A 9,695-nucleotide genomic window follows, 5' to 3' on the forward strand; every position below is an offset into this window, starting at 1 on the left:
TTGTGGAAGAGAAGGTTTTATATTAGATGGAGGATAAATTGTGGACTTTGGTACATGAGGACCCAATAATAGATGAAGGGGATGATGGACAAAAGATGGTAGATTTTGGGACATAAGGACCCAAAATGGATTTTGAAGATGGAGGATTGGAGGACTTATGAGTGGAGGGAGCTTTTGGATTAACAAGTTTGGATTCCAATTTGAATTTTACTTTGAGATGAATTTATTCTATGAGTTGCTAGCGAATCCTTATGGTTGTTTATTTTTGCTTTTTGGGTCTTTGTGGCCTTTAGGATTTTTCTTTCTTTTGGATCATATTATTCTTTTCTTGAGAATATCTTTTTGAGGGGACACATTGATCCTTAGATTTTTTTGGATTTATGGTTTTATGCATTTGAGATTTAACATCCAAATTGCTTCCAATAGCAACGGTGTGAGGATGGACGACTTAGATATTTTATAGATAGAATGATGGAGGGAGAATGGTGGAGGGAATTCAAGGATATGTACCTATTTTGATCTTGCTTAGGGGTGATTTGAGGTGATGGAGTGGTTGATGGAGAGATGTAAGGCTCCAAGATGGATGAAAGGGATGAAGGGTGTAGCTTTCGAACATAAGGACCCAAAATAGATGTAGATGAGGAAGGAATGAACTTTAGGACATAACAGCTTGGGAGGGATTTGGAAGCTGGGGGATTGTGTGATTTTGATTTATATGAAGGGATTTTGGATATCGAAGGGATAGAAGATATACCAACATCTTGAGCATGAGATTTGTAGCCAAGGCCATATGAGCTTTCATTTTCTTTGACTTTAAGGGATTCCAATATGCCTTTTTCATGGAGACCTAACCCTTCGCCTTGATAATTCATTTTTTCACAAATTCTTATTAATTTGGAAACAAGATGCGAGTCCATTTTGAGGGGGATGGGATGTGGAAAGGATTGTAAGCTCTTGGGGGAAACCAGAGTGGCTGAAGGTGGAAGGTTCAAGTTGATAAGTATGGGATTCATGGATAGCTTGGATAGGGATGATAGGATCTTATGTACGATTTGGATCAAGTGGGGGATTAGGATCATGTGGGCGATTAGGAGAATTATTAGGATCGTGAGATGGATTGGGATCATGAGATGGAGATGAAGGAAAAAAATTGATCTTGACTTGGAATGAGAACTTGTGGTGGAGTGGAAGGGATGATTAGATTTGGAGATGAAAGGGGATCATGCAATGAAGTGGAGGGGATACATGGATTTTGAGATGGAGAGGTATCATGAGATGGAGGGATTCTTCGATCTTGGGGTGGAGAGGAATTTATGCTAGCATGCTTTGGAACAAGTGCTTGATATGGTTGGGGTTGGGGGATGGTGTGATAGAGGAGGAGGTGGATTCTTCGACATGGATAGATGGGGGGATGGGAGTATCATGAAGCCTAGGGGTTTGAGGTGATGCATGATTTGGGGAGATCGAGACACTTTATTTATAGGTGGGGATTTTGTCTCCTTTTCTAGTATTTATTGGATAAATTATGAAGAAAGGACCTAGGGGATGGGGATAATGTGGATGTTCGAGAGGAATAGGATTATATGAAGGTTTAGGATTAGATGGAAGATCATGATTATGTAGTGGAGGATTAGTATTAAGGCTTGGATAAATATGGCATAAGGGACTTGGATGTTGAGTGGAGGTGATGGAAGTTTTGTACAAATATGGGAATTGGGATGTGGGTAGGGTTCAAAAGATGGAGGTATAAATGTTGGATGGGAGGGGTTTGTGGGTGAGTGATAAGATGGGAACCTAGATGAGGGATAATAAGGATTTTCCCTGTCAAAGGTAGAGGAAGGATAAGAAATGTGATATGAATTGGGATCAGATATAATGTGCAGAGGTAAAATGGATGGGGGTATGGTAGATAGATGTGAGGTTATGGGATTGACTTGGTAAGTGGGTTGGGGTGGGAGACATGATTAAGTGGAAGTTGGATAAATTTGAGGCATGCATGAGCTGGATGGGCATGATTGATATGGTGATCCTTGAACTTCCATAGCCATTTCTTCAAACCAACACATGATGTTTGAATGTGGGTTTTGGGCAGCCAACTTCCAACTTTTTCTTTTGTGAGTGTGTGTAGACCATGTGAGTGTAACATCAAGATGAAAAAGATGGAAATAAAATTGAGATGATATGGATCAAAGTGATCAAGAGATGATGATGAGATATGAGATGAATAGTGAGGATTAGGACTTAGAAACTTTGGATTTGATTTAGGATTTATTTGATTGGATTAGATTAAAAGTTGGGTTCTTGGATTAGGACAAGTTTGATTTGGATCTAGATCCTTAATCCTTAGATTAGGATTAGGAAAGGTGTAGGTAATGATGATGTAGGCCACAAAGCAAGGTAACAACCAAGCTAGGCTAAATTCAAGTCTTTAGATTATGATTCAATTTGATTAGGTCTTCTCTTACTTAGGATAGGCTAAGTTCCTAAGAAAAATTAGACAAAGGATTAGGGTTTAGATCAACCCAAATGATTGACTAGTTAAGCTAGGCTCTTGAGATAGATACTTTCTCAAGCACCACACTAATTAGGGGTCAACAAATGATAAAGATCTAAATCAGACTTTGCAAAGTGTTGACCTTGGATTTGGGAGATAGGTAATTCATTGATTGATTTGGATTTTGGATTGGAAAGTTGATTAAGTCAATGTGTTAAGTCCTTAAGGATGAAATAAAAATGATTATGGATGAAGATGGCCAAGAGATGAGTTGTTGGATAAAAAAGTTGGTGAGTGACCGACTATGGATAGGTGATTAATGGATTAGGGAGATGAGAGAGCGGGATACGACGATTTTCATTGATGTGTTGAGAAAATCCTAACGTTTAATTTTGGGCTATTGTTCTTAGAAGTTCCAGTGCAAACTTGATTAAATTGTGCACAAAATCATGATACTTATGGAGGAATGTTTGATGTTCTAATAGGATCTCATGATTCTTATATAAAAACTTTGACGCTCTATGATTTCTTTGAGACTTGGATTCTTCTTCTTGACTCGATGATGGATTGACCTCTTGGAATGCTTGGGTTTATGTTGCATGGATAAAAATTGGATGGGAGTTTAGGTTGAACGAAGATGTCGAAACATAAGTGGATATGACAAAGAATAGTCAGAGATGTCAGAACTTAAGGAAGCATAGACAACAAAATAGAGGTAGAGACATTGAAATTTAGTTGGAGATGTCGAAACTCAGATTTGGCAGAAATTTGATGAATTTGGTCAAATTTTGATCATTTTGAAATTTTTTTGACTTGTCTAACTTGGAAAGAGATATCAAGTAGTGAATACACATTGGCCAAGGTGACGTTTGAAGTAAGCGTAAAAGATGAGGGCGTAAATTAGGCCAATGTGACAAAATTTACTAGTTTGCACAATAGAAGACACACCAAAAACATACAACCTAGGCTGGAAAGAGGATTCTATTTGTTGAGTCCCCACTTGGATTTCTCCAGATACTTAAATGAAGTGGATAGATAGAGATCTGGTAGCACTAGCTCCCCCTTGCTCGACACTCACTTCTCGAGCATACTAGAATCTCATACCCCGAAGATCTAGAGATTTTATGAACTAGGGGACATCTATCTCTACTTTGAGTAGTATAATGTGGGGTGGCTTCAGAGGTCCAACCTCCTGCAACAACAAGCAAATATGATCTTGGTTACTAAAATAAGGTGTCTAGCAATGTTGCCAGGGATCCCAGTCCAACAACGAATCTATGAAGAGAGATACATAAGGATTTAATTGAGCTTATCGATGTAGAGAAGTCCTCCACATAGCCAAATTTACTCAACATTTCGATCGCCTAACCAAATTATTTATATAGCAGCTCGAAAAACATCACTCAAGACCCCGCTGTGAGAGATGATATCCCCAATGTACCTAAATTTTGAAAAACTCTCTTGGGGTGATGAGGTCCCCAAGAGGTGATTCTCTACTCAAAAAGAAAAATTGGATGTTGTTAATCACCTTTTTCTGTCACCCAAGGTCCATGAAGGTGAGGGGAGAGGATACTCAATGTAACAGTGGGTCCGCTCTATAAAATGTGCAAGTGCACAAGACACGAAAGCCAATTGTTCCTTTTAAGCAAAAAACATGAAATGTTTTCTAATCTAAGACCCCAAAAATATCTAAACTAGTTCAGAATTAGGTTTCCTTCAACAAATCATCGTTCAACAACAATTAGTAGTTTTAATTTTTGGTATTGGTCAAGCAAAAAGCTGCAACGACAAAAAGAATTTGGTGAAAATTTGAAAATAAGAACTTACACTAGAGACACTAAAGTGTAGGTATAGATGTCGAAGTGTCTGCACATACATTGATTAAAATCCTATGCAAAAACAATTAGTTCGAAAAAGAAAAAAATTAAAAAATGGAAAAGAGCAAGAAAATAGAAGGGGCGAAGAAGCTGATTTGTTAGCACAGATGTTGCAAAGTTTTCACAAATGTTGAAGCACCTTCTACAACAAATCAATTAGCCCAAAATCTAAATATTGCAAAAATTTTAAATAAAAATGACAAAATAATTTGTTGGTAGAGATGAAATTAAGACAAAATGTATGCTTATTTTTTTGTATTTTAACAATATATAAATGTTTTTAGATTTTTCAAACAATTTCATGCTAAAATTAAAGAAGACTAATTTAAATGGAGATGTCAATTTAAAGAAGTGAAGACATTGAACCTGAGACGTAGACGTTGATCTTAAGTTCCTACAAAAAACAAAAGTTCCTACAAAAAACAAAGTTAGAAAAAAAAATTGAAAGCGGAGACTTCGTTCTAGGAGCGTAGATGTTAAAAGACAAGCGTAGGTGTCGATTTGGGATGAAAAGGTCGATCTGAGACCTGAAAATTTTTTTAAAAAAAAACTTGCAAAAAACGTTAGATTAAAGGGACTTGGGGTCCCACCAAGCGTGCCAAAAAGAAGAGGGGAAAAACTAGGACAAAAGGTTAGTTGCATAAATCAAAACATGAAATACAAACAAAGCATTCAAATCAAATAACCTTATACCTTGTTTTATCTTCTTCCTCCAATTGAGCTTGAAGTGAGAATGCACCCAAATGCTCCACTTGATTTTCTCCTTTGATGAGGGATTGTGGATTTCTCTCCACTACACAACAAGATGGATTTAGATAGGATGATAAAGATAGATGGGATGGCTTAGATGAGATAATATTTTGTCATAATGAGGGTATGATGGAGAATTTTGAAGCTCAAATGGACAACATAATATTACTCAAAAAGTGGATATGGGAATCAAAAGGGAAGCATAAGAATACAATGGAAGTGGATAATTTGTGAGGAGAGGAGACTCCAATTTATAGATTGGAGAGGCTTAAAATGGAGGGCTGAGATTGATCATGAAGAGAGGGATAGGATTGAGAGAAAGTGGGAGAGGATTTGAGAGGACAAGTTGGAGATTCAAGAGATTTTTCATAAAGGCATTTGTTGTCTCCACACTTCTCAAGTACATGGGGAAGAGTTCCCCAATTACCTTGGGAAGAGAAGAAGAAATATAAAATTCCTTGGGAGAGGACAAGAGGAATTAAAAATTCCAAGATAAGAGGATGTGTGGAGAGAATAAATGGAGAAAGGAATTAAAAATTCCTTGGGAAGAGGAGGCAAGGGGAGATTCAAGGAATGTGACTGTGTGCAGGAAAAGCGGGTTGATGGAACTCAAAATGTGAAAAAGGAGCCCAAAGAGGCTTGCTCACACACCCACAGGACTTCTTGGTGCAAGTTATGTAGTCATTAATAATGAATCAACTTCCCAAGGTTGGTTCCATGGTTCTCTATCTCACAAGGTCCCTCAAGCCAATGCCTTTGCTCTCAGATCACTGAGCAAAGTAGCTTAGGGATGACAAATGCAAGAACGAGGGATGCTTATGATTGATTTAGATATGAGAATGCATCCTATCTATGCATGATTCTACAAATGAGTAAAACTAGATTATAAGATGCCAAGATTAGTAGCAATACTATCCTAACATGATATACTACTTAATGATTTAAGCAACTGATAAAAATAGTCTAAAATTCTTATTAGATTACTTCCTATTGCAAAGAGAGGCTAAATGCATAAAATTGAGCATAAATGAGATACTAAAAGCTTGCATGTCTATGAAATGGAGGAAGGAGAGCTCTATTTATAGTGAAAATAGGGCAATGGATGGTCAGGATTGAAAGAGTTAATCAAGGGCTAAGTTTGAAAGTTGTCAATCCATGTTTACAATTGGCACCAATGAAATGGTGACAATTGTCAACATAAGGCTGGTTGAGAGGAGATGTAAGAAGCATTAAATGCTTGAGAAGACCTCATGGTTACCTTAGGAGGTAACGGTTAAGGTTAGGTTAGGTTTATCCGATGGATAAAGCTTTTACCCAAAGGATAAACTATTGTGCAAAGTTTAAAGAGATAACTATGGTCAAAGCAATAAGTGCTTGAGGAGACAAATGAGTTAGATGGAGGTTAAGTTAGTCAAAAAGTCTCTAACCATGTAAGAAGGTTGAGTTAACCATTAATGGTTTGGAAGACTTTCAAGGTTTGAGAAGTGACTTCCCTTTGTTTAGGGATGTGACAATATTTAGTAGATGGGTTAGGCTAATTGAGAAGTGATTAGAAGAATCTAGAAGGGGGTTTAGGGAGGCAAGTGGGAGATGTAGGAAAATGCAAGTGGATGAGGAATAATAGAATTAATTAAAATAAATTGCTTTATTTCAATTTGGTTGCAATTTGGGAAATTGAATAAATTAGATTTATTCAATTTGGGGTGGATTATTAATGAAATGTAAATTTAATTGAAGTAGAATAGAAGGGGGATTTTAATTAAATGTGAATTTAATTAAATGGCTTAGATAGAAGAAGGGGTTAATTAAATAAAGTGATTTATTTAATTAAATGATGCAAAGGATTTAAGTGAATTTAACTAAATAAATTGAATAACTTACTTAATTAAATAGAGGAATGAGAATAAAATGAACATTAGATATTCATTTAGGAATATGGTCATTTTTATATGTCTACATTTTGCCCCTCTTTGAAGTGACGTGTGTACACATGTTAATTCAAAGAAAATTTGTGTCGTCCAATTTTTTATTATGATCAGTGTGACATCATGTCGATATTTTTATGTTGTGCCCCAGATTTTATAAACGATGCCCCAGATTTGATAAATGATGTTGATAATGCCCCCTCAGGAGATGAATAAAAAATTTGAACATTTGATTTGATTTGGATAAATTTGATAAATTGTATTGTATTTTGAAATTTTTTGGCTATGTTGAATGCGTTAAATTGATTCATCTCCCAATAATGATGTTGGGTAGGGTTGCATGAGACACCGCAAGCAATTTATGTGTTCCCCTATGTAACCCTAATTTTGTTTTACCTTATAAAAGGGAAAAAGTGATTCATTTTTGTCTCATTTGTGCTTGTTGACTTTGGAGAGAGTGATATTTGGAGAAAAGTCAAGATGCATGTTCCTCATTCTTCTCATCGATTCGAGCGTGTTCGGAGGTATCAGAGGCCTGCCGCATATGGACCACCGGTAAGTCGACCTTTTTGACCCTTTTTTGACTTTTTATTTTATCGTTTTTGATAATGTTTTTTAAAATATCCTACGGATTTTACGTTTTAGTGCATTGGTGTCATTGCGTAGCACATATGATAAATTTCGTAGCACGTAGGGTTTAGTGAAGTTAGGCAGCATCCAAAAGTTTTAGGGTAGCGCGTAGGTAGACTAGGTTAGTGCATAGCAGTAGATTAGCGCACCAAGTGCACAGGATAGCGCAAGGGGTAAAATGGGTAGCACATAGGAGTTTACTAGTGCATAGGGTGCTCAGGAGGTTGCATAGGTAGGTCAAGATAGCGTGTAGGTATAACCTAGCGCATAGGATTAGACAGGTAGCACAAAAGCGAGATAGGTTAGCGCATTTGGTAGTTTAGCGCTTAGGGTAGTTTGGATGGTGCATTGGAAGAAAAGGGTAGCACGTGGAGTTTGTCCAACACATAGGGGTTTTTGTGTAGTGCTTAGATCGGACATGTTAGCACGTGAGAAACAGTTTAGCATTTTGACCGAATTGTTTAGCACGTAGGAAATTTTTTTTGGTAAAGTGTGATTTTTGAATGAAGAAAATTTTGTAGGTTGGTGCCAGTTCTATCGAGATAAGTGCAATGTGTCGATCTGCGTGTCTGTTGTCTTCATTTTGTCCAATATGAGTTCTGATATAACTTGATTTGATTTTCAATGTTTCAAGTTGATATAGATTCGATGTGATTTGTGTTTGATATGAATTTGTGGAGCTTGAGTTGTTTTACAAGCTGCATTGATTGTGGAACTTGAGTTGTTTTAGAAGTTGATATGGATGTGAAACTTGAGTTGTGTTACAAGTTAATATGAAACTTGAGTTGTGTTACAAGTTGATATGATTGTGAAACTTGAGTTGTATTACAAGTTGATATGGATTGATATGATGTGGAATTTGATTTTAATTTGTTCAAAGTTTTCAAGTTTTTGATATGGATTTGATTTTGATATCCATGTGTTTTGATGAGGGAACTGATATTGGATTTGTTTTGCTTTTTGACAGGAGCATCTCGGGGTGGTTCAGTCGTGTGAGCGGTTTCCGAGACCATGGTCCTTGATACCATGATTGACACAAGCAGATATAGGTATTATTGAGAGGTGGGGCCTGTCTTCTTTGTTAGATATGCCTCAGTTTATTGTGAATCAAGGTTTATTGACAACACTGGCTGAGAGGTGGCATAGTGACATGAACACCTTCCATTTGGCGATAGGTGAGATCACAGTGACGCCCGAGGATTGCTACCAGATTTTGCGGATTCCTGTGGTGGGTGTGTTGTTGCCCTATTAGCAGACTGAGGAGGGTGGGACAGAGGCACTTCGCTGGGTTTTTCAGGATGAGACCATTTGTGGATATGAGATCCCCTGGCAGGAGTTTTTGGACTTGGATTATGCGCCCCTACCATCAGTGCTGGTAGGTTTCATAGGTGGTTTTCTATGTCTCGACCGTAGGTCAAAGGGACTATCAGTGGGGTGGGGATTGGTTTTGTTGGACATGGTGACACAGGGTTGCCGATATGCATGGGGGTCAGCTATGTTGGCTCATTTATATAGGGATTTACATCAGGTGGTGTACTTGGGGTACAACAGCTTGTCAGCTAGAGTGACATTGCTACAGGTATGGGCGTGGGAGCATATTCTTGCAGCCAGTCCATTGGTGGATAGAGATAGGCCTGTTGGGGGTCCTTATGCATATGGGTACCAAGGGATAGTTGTCTAGTGTAAGCTGGGCAAACTAGAGCACTGGAGGAGAGTTTTGGATGATATTGATGCGGTCATGTGGCGACCATATATAGGTTGTGAGGTATGGGCTGAGGACAGGATGGAGATGCCTCATGTATTTATGAGTAGGTATCTGATATGGCGGATGCCCTTTGTTATTGAGAGGTTCCTACATAGCCGGGTGTTGTGGCAGTTTGATCGACAACAGGGGATACCATAGGGAGCATGTTTATATGCTTGATGGAGACATGATATTCCAGATTGGGGACCTAGGATTGATAGCACAGCGACAGTGGAGGAGTTATTTCATTTAGCCAGCCAAATTTGGGATTATGC

The sequence above is a fragment of the Cryptomeria japonica genome, chromosome 7 (assembly GCF_030272615.1).
Source record: "Cryptomeria japonica chromosome 7, Sugi_1.0, whole genome shotgun sequence".
Classification (NCBI taxonomy): domain Eukaryota; kingdom Viridiplantae; phylum Streptophyta; class Pinopsida; order Cupressales; family Cupressaceae; genus Cryptomeria; species Cryptomeria japonica.